At 39.8% G+C, this 16,965-nt stretch overlaps 1 long non-coding RNA gene and 1 pseudogene across 1 annotated transcript; one reads left to right on the forward strand and one right to left on the reverse strand.

Annotated features, from left to right (window-relative positions):
• The first annotated feature begins 5,930 nt into the window (after positions 1-5,930).
• LOC117202192 (uncharacterized) lies at positions 5,931-8,059 on the forward strand. The gene is made up of 3 exons (XR_004484395.2): positions 5,931-6,166; positions 6,734-6,858; positions 7,612-8,059. It is a non-coding gene; the product is annotated as an uncharacterized LOC117202192 (long non-coding RNA).
• Positions 8,060-9,670: 1,611 nt separating this feature from the next.
• Positions 9,671-13,224, reverse strand: LOC125964469 (60S ribosomal protein L23a-like; annotated as a pseudogene).
• Between the last annotated feature and the right edge of the window lie 3,741 nt (positions 13,225-16,965).

Consider the following 16,965-nt stretch of genomic DNA (forward strand, 5'->3'; position numbering starts at 1 on the left):
TTGCTTCATTTGCAAATATTTTCTCCCATTCTGAGGGTTGCCTTTTCGTTTTGTTTATGGTTTCCTTTGCTGTGCAAAAGCTTTTAAGTTTCATTAGGTCCCATTTGTTTATTTTTGTTTTTATTTCCATTTCTCTGGGAGGTGGGTCAAAAAAGAACTTACTGAGATTTATGTCATAGAGCATTCTGCCTATGTTTTCCTTTAACTGTTTTATAGTGTCCAGTCTTACATTTAGGTGTTTAATCCATTTGGAGTTTAGTTTTGTGTATGGTGTCAGGAACTCTTCTAATTTCATTCATTTACATGTAGCTGTCCAGTTTTCCCAGCACCACTTATTGAAGAGGCTGTCTTTTCTCCATTGTATATTCTTGCCTCCTTTATCAAAAATAAGGTGACCACATGTGCATGGGTTTATCTCTGGGCTTTCTATCCTTTTCCATTGATCTATATTTCTGTTTTTGTGCCAGTACCATACTGTCTTGATTACTGTAGCTCTGTAGTATAGTCTGAAGTCAGGGAGTCTGATTTCTCCAGCTCCGTTTTTTTTCCCTCAAGATTGCTTTGGCTATTTGGGGTCTTTTGTGTCTCCATACAAATTTTAAGATTTTTTTATTCTAGTTCTGTAAAAAATGCCATTTTTAATAGGGATTGCATTGAACCGGTAGATTGCTTTGTGTAGTACAGTCATTTTCACAATATTGATTCTTCCAATCCAAGAACATGGTATATCTTTCCATCTGTTTATGTCATCTTTGATTTCTTTCATCAGTGTCTTATAGTTTTCTGAGTACAGGTCTTTTACCTCCTTAGGTAGGTTTATTCTTAGGTATTTTATTCTTTTTGTTGCAATGGTAAATGGGATTGTTTCCTTAATTTCTCTTTCTGATTGTTCATTGTTAGTGTATAGGAATGCAAGAGACTTCTGTGCATTCATTTTGTATCCTGCTACTTTACCAAATTCATTGATTAGCTCTACTAGTTTTCTGGTGGCATCTTTAGGATTCTCTATGTATAGTATCATGTCATCTGCAAACAGTGACAGCTTTACTTCTTCTTTTCCAATTTGTATTCCTTTTATTTCTTTTTCTTCTGTGAATGCCATGGCTAGGACTTCCAAAACTATGTCGAATAATAGTGGTGAGAGTGGACATCCTTGTCTCATTCCTGATCTTAGAGGAAATGTTTTCAGTTTTTCACTTTTGAAAATGATGTTTGCTGTGGGTTTGTCGTATATGGCCTTTATTGTGTTGAGGTAGATTCCCTCTATGCCCACTCTCTGGAGAGTTTTTATCATAAATGGGTGTTGAAATTTTTCAAAAGCTTTTTCTGCATCAATTAAGATGACCATATGGTTTTTATTCTTCAATTTGTTAATATGGTGTATCATATTTATTGATTTGCATATATTGAAGAATCCTTGCCTCCCTAGGATAAATTCCACTTGATCATGGTGTATGATCCTTTTAATGTGTTGTTGGATTCTGCCTGCAAGTATTTTGTTGAGGATTTTTGCATCTATATTCATGAGTGATATTGGTCTGTAATTTTCTTTTTTTGTAGTATCTTTGTCTGGCTTTGATATCAGGGTGATGGTGGCCTTGTAGAATGAGTTTGGAGTGTTCCTTCCTCTGCAATTCTTTGGAAGAGTTTGAGAAGGATGGGTGTTAGCTCTTCCCTAAATGTTTGATAGAATTCAACTGTGAAGCCATGTGGTCCTGGACTTTGTTGGAAGATTTTTAATCACAGTTTCAATTTCATTATTGTCTTTGGTCTGTTCATATTTTCTAGTTCATCCTGGTTCAGTCTTGGAAGGTTATACCTTTCTAAGAATTTGTCCATTTCTTCATGGTTGTCCATTTTATTGGCATATAGCTGCCTGTAGTAATCTCTCATGATCCTTTATATTTCTGCAGTGTCAGTTGTTACTTCTCCTTTTTCATTTCTAATCCTATTGATTTGAGTCTTCTCCCTTTTTTATTGATGAGTCTGGCTACAGGTTTATCAACTTTGTTTATCTACTCAAAGAACCAGCTTTTAGTTTTATTGATCTTTGTTATTGTTTTCTTTGTTTCTATGTCACTTATTTCTGCTCTGATCTTTATGATTTCTTTCCTTCTACTAACTTTGGGTTCTGTTTGTTCTTCTTTCTCTGGTCCCTTTAGGTGTAAGGTTAGATTGTTTATTTGAGATTTTTCTTGTTTCTTCAGGTAGGATTGTGTTGCTATAAAATTCCCTCTTAGAACTGCTTTTGCTGCATCCCATAGGTGTTGGATCATTGTGTTTTTGTTATCATTTTTCTCTACGTATTTTTAAATTTCCTCTTTGACTTCTTCAGTGATCTCTTGGTTATTTAGTAACGTACTGTTTAGCCTCCATATGTTTGTGTTTTTTTCCCTGTAATTGATTTCTAATCTCATAGCATTGTGGTTGGAAAAGATGCTTGACATGATTTCAATTTTCTTAAATTTACAGAGTCTTGATTTGTGACCCAAGATGTGATCTATCTTGGAGAATGTTCTGTGTGCACTTGAGAAGAAAGTGTAACCTGCTGTTTTTGGATGGAATGTCTGAAAAGTAAATGTATCTGGTCTATTGTGTCATATAAAGCTTGTGTTTCCTTATTAATTTTCTGTCTGGATGATCTGTCCATCAGCTAAGTGAGGTGTTAAAGTCCTCCACTCTTATTGTGTTACTGTCATTTCCTCTTTTATAGCTGTTAGCATTTGCCTTATGTATTGAGGTGCTCCTATGTTGGGTGCATATATAATTGTTATATCTTCTTCTTGGATTGATCCTCTGATCATTCTGTAGCGTCCCTCCTTATCTCTTGTAACAGTCTCTAAAGCCTATTTTATCTGATATGAGTATTGCTACTCCAGCTTTCTTTTGATTTTCATTTGCATGGAATATCTTTTTCCATCCCCTCACTTTCAGTCTGTATGTGTCCCTAGGTCTGAAGTGGGTCTCTTGCAGACAGCATATATATGGGTCTTGTTTTTGTATCCATTCAACGAGCCTGTGTCTTTTGGTTGGAGCATTTAATCCACTCACATTTAAGATATTTATCTATATGTATGTTATTACCTTTTTCTTAAGTGTTTTCAGTTTGCTTTTGTAGGTTCTTTTCTCCTCTTGTGTTTCCCACTTAGAAAGAAGTTCCTTTAGCATTTGTCATAAAGCTGGTTTGGTGGTGCTGAATTCTCTTAGCTTTTGCTTGTCTGTAAAGCTTTTGATTTCTCTTTTGAAACTGAATGAGATCCTGTCAGGTAGAGTAATCTTGGTTGTAGGTTCTTCCCTTTCATCACTTTAAATATATTGTGGCACTCCCTTCTGGCTTGTAGAGTTTCTGTGGAGAAATCAGCTGCTAACCTTATGGGAGTTCCCTTGCATGTTATTTGTCGTTTTTCCCTTGTTGCTTTTAATATTTTTTCTTTGTCTCTTTTTTTTAACATCATTATTGGAGTATAATTGCTTTACAATGGTGTGTCAGTTTCTGCTTTATAACAAAGTGAATCAGATATATATATATACATATGTCCCCATATCTCTTCCCTCTTGCATCTCCCTCCCTCCCACCCTCCCAATCCCACCCCTCTAGGGGGTCACAAAGCACTGCGCTAATCTCCCTGTGCTATGCAGCTGCTTACCACTAGCTATCTATTTCACGTTTCGTAGTGTATATATATCCATGCCACTCTCTCACTTTGTCCCAGCTCACCCTTCCCCCTCCCCGTGTCCTCAAGTCCATTCTCTAGTAAGTCTGCATCTTTATTCCTGTCTTGCCCCAAGTTCTTCTGACCATTTTCCTTTTTTTTCTTTTTTTCTTTTAGATTCCTTATATATGTGTTAGCATATGGTAATTGTTTTTCTCTTTCTGACTTACTTCACTCTGTATGACAGTCTCTAGGTCCATCCACCTCACTACAAATAACTCAGTTTCGTTCCTTTATATGGCTGAGGAATATTCCATTGCATACATGTGCTACATCTTCTTTATCCATTCATCTGTTGATGGACACTTAGGTTGCTTTCATGTCTGGCTATTGTAAATAGAGCTGCAATGAACATTTCAGTACATGTCTCTTTTTGAATTATGGTCTTCTCAGGGTATATGCCCAGTAGTGAGACTGCTGGGTCATATGGTAGTTGTATTTTTAGTTTTTTAAGGAACCTCCATACTGTTCTCCATAGTGGCTGTATCAATTTACATTCCCACCAACATTGCAAGAGGGTTCCCTTTTCTCCACACCCTCTCCAGCATTTATTGTTTGTAGATTTTTTGATGATGGCCATTCTGACCAGTGTGAGATGGTATCTCATTGTAGTTTTGATTTGCATTTCTCTAACGATTAAAGATGTTGAGCATCCTTTCATGTGTTTGTTGGCAATCTGTATATCTTCTTTGGAGAAATGTCTATTTAGGTCTTCTGCCCATTTTTGGATAGAATTTTTTGGTTTTTTGATATTGAGCTGCATGAGTTGCTTGTATGTTTTGGAGATTAATCCTTTGTCAGTTGCTTCATTTGCAAATATTTTCTCCCATTCTGAGGGTTGTCTTTTCGTCTTGTTTATGCTTTTCTTTGCTGTGCAAAAGCTTTTAAGTTTCATTAGGTCCCATGTGTTTATTTTTGTTTTTTTTTCCATTTCTCTAGGAGGTGGGTCAAAAAGGATCTTGCTGTGATTTATGTCATAGAGTGTTCTGCCTATGTTTTCCTCTAAGAGTTTGATGGTATCCGGCCTTACATTTAGGTCTTTAATCCATTTTGAGTTTATTTTTGTGTATGGTGTTAGGGAGTGTTCTAATTTCATTCTTTTATATGTAGCTGTCCAGTTTTCCCAGCACCACTTATTGAAGAGGCTGTCTTTCTCCACTGTATATTCTTGCCTCCTTTATCAAAGATAAGGTGACCATATGTGCGTGGATTTATCTCTGGGCTTTCTATCCTGTTCCATTGATCTATACTTCTGTTTTTGTGCCAGTACCATACTGTCTTGATTACTGTAGCTCTGTAGTATAGTCTGAAGTCAGGGAGTCTGATTCCTCCAGCTCCATTTTTCTTTCTCAAGATTGCTTTGGCTATTCAGGGTTCTTTGTGTTTCCATACAAGTTGTGAAATTTTTTGTTCTAGTTCTGTGAAAAATGCCTTTAATATTTGTTAATATGATTACTATGTGTCTCGGCGTGTTTCTCCTTGGGTTTATCCTGCCTGTGACTCTCTGCGCTTCATGGACTTGGGTGGCTATTTCTTTTCCCATGTTAGGGAAGTTTTTGACTATAATCTCTTCAAATATTTTCTCAGGTCATTTATCTGTCTCTTCTCCTTCTGGGACCCCTATAATGTGAATGTTGGTGCGTTTAATGTTTTCCCAGAGGTCTCTTAGAAATGTCTTCATTTCTTTTCATTCTGTTTTCTTTATTCTGTTCCACAGCAGTGAATTCCACCATTCTGTCTTACAGGTCACTCATCTGTTCTTCTGCCTCAGTGATTCTGCTATTGATTCCTTCTAGTGTATTTTTCATTTCAGTTATTGTATTGTTTATCTGTTTGTTCTTTACTTCTTCTAGGTCTTTGTTAAACATTTCTTTCATCTTCTCGATCTCTGCCTCCATTCTTTTTCCGAGGTCCTGGATCATCTTCAATATCATTATTCTGAATTCTTTTTCACGAAATTTGCCTATCTCCACTTCATTTAATTGTTTTCTGGGGTTTTATCTTGTTCCTTCATCTGGTACATAGTCCTCTGCCTTTCATTTTGTCTATCTTTCTGTAAATGTGGTTTTCGTTCCACAGGCTACAGGATTGTAGTTCTTCTTGCTTCTGCTGTCTGCCCTCTGGTGGATGAGGCTATCTAAGGGGTTTGTGCAAGCTTCCTGATGGGAGGGACTGGTGGTGGGTAGAGCTGGGTGTTGCTCTGTGGGGCTAAGCTCCCTAAAACTTTAATCTGCTTGTCTGCTGATGGGTGGGGCTGAGTTCCCTCCCTGTTGGTTGTTGGTCTGAGGTGACCCAGCATTGGAGGCTACAGGCTCTTTGGTGGGGCTCATTGCAGACTCTGGGAGGGCTCACGCCAAGGAGCACTTCCCAGAACTTCTGCTGCCAGTGTCCTTGTCCCCGCAGTGAGCCACGGCCACCCCCCGCCTCTGCAGGAGACCCTCCAACACTAACAGGTAGGTCGGTTCAGTCTCCTATGGGGTCACTGCTGCTTCCCCTGGCTCCCGATGCACACACTACTTTGTGTGTGCCCTCCAAGAGTGGAGTCTCTGTTTCCCCCAGTCTTGTCAAAGTCCTGTAACCAAATCCCACTAGCCTTCAAAGCCTGATTCTCTGGGAATTCCTCTTCCCATTGTCGGACCCACAGGTTGGGAAGCCTGACCTAGGGTTCAGAACCTTCACTCCAGTGTGTGGACTTCTGTGGTATAGTTGTTCTCTGATTTGTGAGTCACCCACCCAGCGGTTATGGGATTTGATTTTATTGTGATTGCATCCCTCCTACCGTCTCATTGTGGCTTCTCCTTTGTCTTTGGATGTGGGGTATCTTTTTTGGTGAGTTCCAGTGTCTTCCTGTGGATGATTGTTCAGCAGTTAGTTGTGATTCCAGTGCTCTCGCAAGAGGGAGTGAGTGCATGTCCTTCTACTTTGCCATCTTGAACCAATCCCTCTGTTATGTTTTTATACAAGTTTCAACAAGACTTGCTATTTCTCCCAAGTGTAATCAATCACGTCATTCTTTTCAGGTTTCTCTCAGCTGTTACCCTTGGCTCTGGGGTAACTGTGTGGAATTTCATGGCCCAAGCCAACACGGTGGCCTGTGTGGCATTTCCATTTCTCAAGCCTGGCAGGCGATGGAAAATGGGATTCAGTGAGTACACTTGGTCATTCATCTTGCAGGAACAGCATCCGTCATCTGTTGCTTTTTCTTCCTTTGCCACTGAGATCTTTCCTCTTATTTATAAGACATGAGATTTTATTGAATCTTAATGTTAATACAATGCACTAAAATTTGGCCTTATGTTCTCATTTTTCATTTCATGAAAAATAGAGCAAAATAAGCAGAAAATGGATTCTTAGTAGGTTCACCTCAAAATACCTCCAGTTCTGGGTTTCAGGATCCTGAAATGCATTAAATATCCAAAGCTAACAGGGGAAAAAAAATCCCAAACGTAAGCCCATAATAAGAGACATATTTTAAGACTGTTTTTATAAGACTTTGTCCTTAAATCCTTCCCTTGTACCCTGTTGGTGGGAATGTAAGTTGGTGCAGCCACTGCGGAGAACAGTATGGAGGTTCCTCAAAATACTAAAAATTGAACTACCATATGATCCAGCAATCCCACTCCTGGGTACATATCTAAAGAAATCTGAGGTGGATGGAGAAATAGGAAGTGAACTGAGATAATACAGTGTCATGAAAAATACAGAAGAAAAATGTTCAAGAAAGGGGAAATGATCTTCCATATGAAATGGTCTGTATATAATACTGTCCCTTCTCAAAGACTCATTCAATTAAAATACCTTTCTCCCAAAAGTGATCATTTCTGCACAGCTTTCTACAGTGTCAAGTAAAAAGAATTCCATCTGTTCTTAGATCTTTTTTTTTCCCCTTCTGCTCCAGGGCAAGGTCTCACACCTACAACAGAGTTAGTATGCAAAATGTTTTCAACCACCAACTTGCCCCTGACTGAGCAGATGCAGGTGAGACAGCATCTTCTACGTGATCTCAAAATCCTATCCCATCTGCTGCTTTCTTTGGCAGCATTTGGAACTGTCCAGAGGATCCAGGTCTCATGGGTATCACTTACCTCCCCAAAGCAGCTGGGAAGTGAGTAGCGAGAGCACAAGGATGCCACGACAAGCAGAAAAACTTCCCTAGGTGAAGAGATGAAGGGAAGTCAGGATATATGACAGTTTCTTGAACCTCCCTCTGAAACTTGTAAATCTGAAATTGAATCCACTTTATGGTTCCAACATCATCACTGAAGCCAAGATTGCTCCTAAATTACCCAACTTGTATTGCAGATGACAATGTGCGGGGTTAGTGATTTTGCTTTAAAAATAAATAATTGTTCTCCTTCCTTGAAAAGATGAAATAGTGAATAGGCAGGGTACACTACTTTTTAATTTGGGGAACATCTGTCAGCCAGAACCTTGTCAGGGAAATTGCAATGTCAGGCTAAGAAATGCTTTAACGCTCCATGGCAGAAGAGGTGTGTGACAGTGAAGCTTGATCTAGCTGGCCCGAGAGCCCGGCAGGAGGCCCTGAATCACAGAACAGCAGGAGCTTTGAGATGCCCTTGATTTCAGAGCTCCCTACAACTTCTGAGGCACTCCATCACCCCTTCCACACTGGGTGACCTTGCTGGCTGGGCGAGTTCCCCACATCATCCCCTAGAGACAGGGATTAAGAATGCTGTTATGAAAGAGAAAGACAAATACCATATGATAACACTTACATGTGGAATTTAAAATATGACACAAATGAACCTATCTATGAAACAGAAACAGAATCACAGACATAGAGAACAGACTGGTGGTTGTCAAGGGGGAGGGGATTGGGGGAGGGCTGGAGTGGGAGGTTGGGGTTAGCAGATGTAAGCTTTTTTTTTTTTTTTTTTTTTGCGGTACGCGGACCTCTCACTGTTGTGGCCTCTCCTGTTGCGAAGCACAGGCTCCGGACACGCAGGCTCAGCGGCCATGGCTCACGGGCCCAGCTGCTCCGCGGCATGTGTGATCCTCCCGGACCAGGGCACGAACCTGTGTCCCCTGCATTGGCAGGCGGACTCTCAATCACTGTGCCACCAGGGAAGCCCAGATGTTAGCTTTTATATAGAGAATGGATGAACAACCAGGTCCTACTGTATAGCACAGAGAACTATATTCAATATCCAGAAAAGAATATGAAAAAGAATGTATATATATGTGTAACTGAATCACTTTGCGGTACAGCAGTAATTTACACAACACTGTAAATCAACTATACTTCAATTAAAAAAAAAAAGACACACACAGAAAAGAACACTTATTTTACTTTTTCCATCAGTGGCAGTAAAGTTCCAAAGTAAATATGGAGGATGGCAGCCAATATCACATACCTGAGACAGTCTACTCCTAGAAAAGGGAGGGTCTTGTGATTTAGAGTGAGTGCTTTTGCTCAAGGGCAAAAAAGTCTCAGACTAGAAAAGCTCCAACTTGATGGCCCAAGTTGAAAAGAAAGTCAGATGGCCAAGGTCCACTGTGCAATGTGGTACTTCTAAAGTAGATGGAGAAGCAAGCAATTGCTTCCACTCCAATGCGACAGCCATGGAAATAGCACCCTGGCCTCCTGGTCCCTCAAACACATCAGCAATTGAATTATGCCAGCCATGCTCCCTACCCCTGTGCCAGCAGGGTCTTATCTCACCTTCCTGACATGGTGCAAATCCTATCTTCCTTACAAGGCTTTCTTATGTTTCTGGCCTACAGGCATGATTTTCCTCTGAATCTCTACAGTATTTTTTTTTTTTTTTTTTTTTGTGGTATGCGAGCCTCTCACTGTTGTGGCCTCTCCCGTTGCGGAGCACAGGCTCCAGATGCGCAGGCTCAGCGGCCATGGCTCACAGGCCCAGCCGCTCCGCGGCATGTGGGATCTTCCTGGACGGGGGCACGAACCCGTGTCCCCTGCATCGGCAGGCGGACTCTCAACCACTGCGCCACCAGGGAAGCCCTCTGCAGTATTTTTAAACTGCAGGATTCATCTTAGTTCTGCATCCTACATGCACTGTCTTAGATGCTGCAGGTGAACGTCTGTTCTCTGCACCCAGATCATAAACCCCTGAGGACACCAGCTCTCTTGGGATGACTTCATATCACCTACAGCTTTAGCTCCAGGCCACACCAAGTCCTCCTAATCGCCACCACCCAAGGCTGGAGGTTATGCAGAGACATTTGGCAAGACACAAGCAATAAAAAACAAAAGGCTCAAAGAATTTTCTTTTACTATTTAAAAGAAATGCGCATTTACCTCCATTAACACTTTGCCAATTAAATTCATGCTGCTAATATCCATGAAGAAAGAAACTCCACTTGAGGAAAAGATAGTTCCTGAGTCTTTCACAAAGTCCAAGAAAGAATCTCTTAACATAGAACCACTTCTTTTTTTCTTCATCATCAAAATGACCATAATTTCCACCAGATGATGTTTATCAGATCAGATCACCTGTCATTCTAAGTAGGCTGGAAATGTGCCTCTTTCTTTCCTTCTTCCCTTCCTTCCTTCCTCTCTTTCTTTCAAGAGTGAATATTTTCATATTTAGGATGAGCTGGCTGGACTCAGCTTAGATGACCCCAATTTTGTTGGCAACATCCAAAGCATCATAGTCAGGAACCAGTGGACCATATGCCTTCTCTCCATCAGGCCTGATCAGGGCATTGACCTTGGCCGGGTCAATGTCATAGAGATTTTTCACAGCCTGTTTAATCTGGTGCTTGTTGGTGTTGACAACCACAATGAACACAAGTGTGTTGCTGTCTTCTCTCTTCTTCATGGCTGACTGGGTGGTGAGGGGGAACTTAATGATGGCATAGTGGTCAAGCCTGTTTCTCCCAGGGGCGCTCTTTCGAGGATATCTGGGCTGCCTCCTGCAACGTTTTGGGCTGCCGGAAGGTAGGTGACATCTGGATTTTTTTTTTTTGTGGCTGTGGACGCCTTTCGACACTGCTTTCTTGGCCTTCAAAGCCTTTGCTTTGGCTGCAGTTTTGAGAGGGGCGGGGTTTCCTTCTTCGCCTTCAGCGTCATCTTCGTGAAAAGGGTGTCTTTCTTTCCTTTTCATAACAGTGCCAGGTGCTGTTCTAGATTCTGAGATTACTGTGGTGAATAGGACAAAAACTCTGCCCTGATGGAGCTGACATTCCAATAGGAGAAATAAGACAATACCTGTATGAATAAGTAATGATAATCAGGTTGCGATCTGTGCTACGGAGAAAGATTAATTAGGGAAAGGAACTAGAGAAAAATGGGAGAATAAAGAGACAGAGTGATCAGATGACATTTGAATGGAAACTTGAAAACAGTGAGGGAGCCAGCAGTGCTCAAGTAAAGAGCACCCACACAGAGGGAACAGCAAGTGCAAAGGCCCTGGGGCATATCTCATTTGATGTGTATAACGAATAATCCGGAGCAGCAGAATGAGCAAGGAGTATGGGAGATCCTTCACCAGGAACCAAATCAGTGGTGACTTGATCTTCGACTTCAGCCCCCAGGACTGTGAGAATAAATGTCTGTTGTTTAAGCCACACAGTCTATGACATTTGTTATAAAGGCCTAACACAGGTGTTAAGGAAATACCAAAGGTGCACAAAGGATGGTGTGACCATAGAGAAGTGGAGAAAAACCTCCCAAACAAGATGACCTTTAGCAGGTGCTTTTAGTCACTTCTACCTCTTAAACAAATTTCTATCATTTAATGGAAGTGCTGGCTGAGATAACTTAGTGCAAGTTCATTGTTCTTCAAAACCATATTCTTATGTATACACTTTTATTTTATACAGTCTTTGCATGAATGCCCAGAATTCACACCACATCTGGCTTCATTAAGATATTTTTGCATCTCTTTTTATTCAATAAATGTAATAGCATTTTTTGAACTTCAATTAATTCAGTGATCATTGAATCTACCTCTTTTATAAAGTAACTGTTATGAGTATGTTCCTTGGGAGGAAAACTCTCCAAGAATAGACATTCTTATGAAATATATTTTGTCCTGTGCTCATTTTATTCATTCTTCTGCCTAAAGCCCGTTAGCCATGTACGTCCTAAGAAGGAAAAAGGGGTCAAAGTCCTTCTATTAAAATATTTTCTGTGCTAGAAACCCATCAGCCTTTTTAGCAAGTAAGAGAAATCGAAAAAGGAGAAATAAATTTGCCTTCTCCAAAGTAAAGAAGCAGGAGGTGAGTTTCTCAAGTGGGCTAAATTAAGGCTTCTGGAGCTGAAGTTTACATCGCAGTTTTACAGATTTTGTTGATGGAAATGTGTTTGTTGTTTAGCTTCATTTTGCTACCTTGTTCCACAGTAAGGAAAGTCACACAGCTTGCAATACTGAGAAACTTATTAGAATCCTGTGGTGTTTGCCAGCTTCCATTTTCACACAGTAGAGCCAATGTGAGGGGAAGGATGGAGCTGCAAACAGGAAATGTGAAACCCCTGCAAGAATTCACGGCTGGAGATGGCAGCGCCAGGCTGCCAGAAAGCACCTTCCCACCTTGGCATCCTCCTCCTCAAAAAAAAAAAGGTAATTTCAGGGTTGGTCTTGCCTGGAAAATTGCATCTAGAGTTGAGGTTTTAGCGGAGGATTGGAACTGCACAATAGAGTTAAGAAACTGCTGTGGAAATGCCAACAGATTTTTAGATTCGTTTTAATGATTTCAGCTTACTTCAAAGGGCCTTTGAATCATCAGATGGTTTCAAAATGCCAAGTAGGACCGCTGGGAAATGGGGCTGAAGTGAGAAAAAGCCGTGCTAAGTCAATAAATGTGTTTGTCTTTATTCAGTTGTGAGGCATCTTTGCCAATATTCCTAACAGGCACACTAGGAAAACCTAGTACAAAAACCACAGAGGTGCAAAACTCACACCAAAAATCAATTAGAGACATAAGCTTTGGGAAATATAAATTGGAGCAAATGAAAAAAATTAGATTAAAATTCCCAGAAGTACTAGAGAAAACTACAGATCCACACCAAAGAGAGAAGCCAGTGGATAACCAATAAATTAAACAGATAATTAAAGGAAAAAAGTCCTAAAATGACATTTCATTTTCTATTGAAGAAAAAAAAAAGAAGCTCTTTAGCATGCGGATCTGTCCACATGGCTTAAAACTACAACACTGGCTGGAGAAAATGTCACAAGTGAACATCCTGAGTTTCCTAATGACACTCATCTGTTCCACTGGGTTACAGAGTCTCCAAGGAGAGAGCTATATGCTTATGAATGACAAATCTATACTGTTTGGTAGAGGAAAACTGCCTTTTCTCCCATTTCCTTTGATAGGCTATTTTAACCTAAGAATGTAAGATTGGTATAGTTTTCCAAGTGTCAACCTGATTCAGAAGAAAACTCTGACTCAACCAATATCTGTCTTAAATAATTCTTGCTAATATAGGCCCTAAGGTCTCACTGGTGTGCTCATTAACAAAACTCTGACAAAACTTCTAAGTTCTTCTATATTATTTTAAATAAGTAACAGGAACAGTTGAAAAATACTCTCTTTGCTAGCAAATTAGATCATTATATAAATGCCTAAAGTTCTCTTTGACCTTTGACCCAAACAAGGCTCTTGCCTCAAACTCCTGCTAGTTTGCCTGGGTTTTTGATCCCTTGTCTCCAGCACATACACATTAGACACAGGTATTTTGTGGTGTTTGTGTTTCACAAGTGGAATCATATTATATATACTTTTCTGAATGTTGTTTTTGTTTACTGATCATGGGATATGGAACTTTCCATGCTCATACAAACAGACCTGCCTCAATCTTTTTGATCAATGCATAGTATTTCTTGTGAATTTTACTATGTATTTTGCCATCTTCCATTGGCAGACACAAGTTTTTTATAGTTATCTGCTCTTATGAAAACTCTTCAATGAGCACCTTTTCACACGCCTCCTTGGGCACCCCTCAGCGTGTTTCTTCCAGAGTACGAACAGACGAGAAATGTCTTACGCTTTTTTTAAATTAATTTCTGTTGGAGTATGGTTGCTTTACAATGTTGTGTTAGCCTCCATTGCACAACAAAATGAATCAGCCATACACATATAGATATCCCCTCCCTTTTGGACTTCCCTATAGGTTACCACAGTGCATTAGGTAGAGTTCCCTGTGCTATACAGCATGTTCCCATCAGTTGTCTATTTTATACATAGTATCAACAATGTATGTGTGTTAATCCCAGTCTCCCAATTCCTCCCACTCCACCCCTTTCCCCCTTGGTATCCATACATTTTGTTCTCTATGTCTGTGCTTTTTAATCACTGTGCTAAAATAGCAAAGAGTGAAGAACGGCATGTAGGCACCTGTTGGAATAAAAGAAATAAAATTACAACTTTCCCAAAGAGCACCAGAAAGCTACAGCAGATTGATTTGGTGCAGATTCTTAAAAGTCAGAGATTCCTGAGTTCAAACCTCAGTCCAAGTTCCACAATGAAAACAGTCTGCATCCATCTATGGAAATGGCAAAATACATCATAAAATACCTAAAGAATGCTATGTAACTGATTAAAAAAATGAGGCGGATCTAGATATACTAACAAGGAAGAGTGTAACTTTATGTAACTTTTAAAAGTTTACTTAACTTTTCCAAGCCTTAGTTTCAATGTGGAAATAATATTTTTTAAATGTATCTACAGCATAGAGTTGCTGTACAGATTAAATGATAGAATAGTTACAAAGTACTTAGTGCACCACCTGACACAGCGTAAGTGCTCAATAAATATTAGCTTGCATTATAATTCTTAATGTGTCCCAAGATGGTGGAGATATTTGAACAACTCAAGGCCACTTATTAATGTCAGTCATTTATGAAGCTTCTATTATATGAACAAGGTTTCATGCTACCTGATTAGAAGAAAACACAGGTGAATGAAACAATCTTTGTCCTTGAGGGTCTTGGGAATATATTGGGGAATATAAATCATGTCCACACTAACCTTAATTTAAAAAGGAATGTAGTAAAAAGTAGCATAAGAGGATGTCATAATAGACTGCTACTATTTTATCTGCCCAGCACTACACCCTCCTTTAAGAAATAGCATCCCCCTTCTTTGGAAGAAGTGTTCCTCCTCCAATCCCAACACTGATGTGAGGAGAGTCAATTATAGATATCAACTGGCCACAATTGATAGGTCAGGAAATATACATGTGACTTAGACATGTGACCCAAGCCAGGCCAATGAGAGAATTTTTCACGCTAAGAACGAAGGGAAAGGGGTGGATCTTCTCTAATGGCAAAGGCATCAGATGGGAGGCTTGGATGCTCTTTGCAGGAGCACAGTGACAAGAGCAGAAGCAAAAACAAAGAAAGACATGATGGGATTTGAGTCCTGGTTCTGGAGGTCCAGCCTCAACCCTGCCTTTTGGTGATGGCATGGGATTATCATTAGTTCTATGACAGCAGAGATTCTATATGTTTTTATGTACTAATGTATCCCTAGCATCTAGAACAATGCCTGGCACAAAGTACGCATTCACTACATATTTCCTGAATGGATGAATAAGATCCTGTAATAGATGCCTCTTTTTTCTAAGCAAGTTAAAATGTTATTCTTTCCTTGCAACCAAATCCAGAATTATTCTTGGTAAAGTGGAATTTTTTACAATCCTACCTTAGAAGGAAGAGAAAGGGAGGCAAGGAGCAAGGAAATATACCTCAGAATGCTATCCTGGGCCACTCGGATTGTGGCTCCAGATACAGCTCCAGACCAGATCCTGTCAGAGTCCTGTCCACAACAAACCCAGAGATATTTCGAGTTTGGGTTATTAAAACCTCTCATGTAGGATTCAGTCTGGTTTAATAAACCACAGGTCTGTCTACTTGGTTTCCAAGACCACAGATTTTAGAAACTGGAAATCAAAAGACAGTCTGTCCATAAACAAAATGAAATAATGTCATTTGCATCAACATGGATGGACCTAGAGAATGTCATACTGAGTGAAGTAAGTCAGACAGAAAAAGACAGATATCATATAATATAACTTATATGTGGAATTTTTTTTAAAAAGGTACAAATGGACTTATTTACAAAACAGAAACAGAGTGACAGATGTAAAAAATAGATTTATGGTTACCAAGGGGGTAAGGTGTCGGGGAGGAATAAATTGGGAGATTGGGATTAATATATATGCACTATTATATATAAAATAGATAACTAATAAGGACCTACTGTATAGCACAGGGAACTCTATTCAATACTCTGTAATGACCCATATGGGCAAAGAATCTAAAAAAGAGTGTATATATGTAAAAACAAAAACAAAACACCACTCTGCCATTTGCCTACCTCCATCCCTCCTATTTGTATATGTCTTCTTATTTATCCTTCAGTGGATCAACATATAAATAACTGTCCAGGCTGTTAGAGACTGGCGGAAATCTAAGAGGCTGGCACTGAGCTCACTGTCAGTAGGAAATTCACATGAATGAGCTCGGATTGGCAGTGGTTTGATGTAATGTCCAGGGATTGAATAACTTGCAAATCCCCCAGCAGATATGAAACACACAGCTTACTGAGAATTCCATCATTATTGAAAAAATGCACAATATAAGTCAATGTGCATGACAGGTTGAGACATCAGTATACTAAAACAAAATAAAAGACTGCCTCTCTGGACAGTTTATCCAACTGGCCTGAGAAGGCTCCCTGAATGGCATCATATATGTTTTATTCTTTAACACTACTGACTACCTAACATAGGCTGAGAACTATAATAGGAGTTGTTGGGCAGAGAAGAAAAATCGAGTACAGATCTCAGTCTGCAAACTAATACTCTAGCAGACGGCTAAGACATATTCACCAATTGTCACATACTTTTGACCAAATGTAAAATTCAGAGGCAAGCCAAATGTGAAAATGAGAGATGAATGAAAACATTTGGATATTGAAATCTATTAAGGAATGACACAAATGGGAAATCCTTGAATGTGTGCTGTAAAAGTGGACCTGGCATTGATGACTTTATTTCTCCAAGTGTGTATGCTTTGACCCAGTTTCTATTATTTGCTAAATAATTCAACATGATGGCCATCTGATTCAGATGGCTATGGCCAGCATCTATGGTAGCTATTACTGGGAGGATTCCTCCAAAAGACAACAAGTAGAACCATTTCATCCACGAGAACAGTAAAGCAGAGCGATGCCACACTGGCTGATCAGAGGTCCCTGAATACTGAAGTGGATCAGGTCTTAGAGACCATCTTCTAGACCAGGGTTTCACAGAGTGAGG

This window comes from Orcinus orca, chromosome 5, assembly GCF_937001465.1.
Source record: "Orcinus orca chromosome 5, mOrcOrc1.1, whole genome shotgun sequence".
Taxonomy (NCBI): domain Eukaryota; kingdom Metazoa; phylum Chordata; class Mammalia; order Artiodactyla; family Delphinidae; genus Orcinus; species Orcinus orca.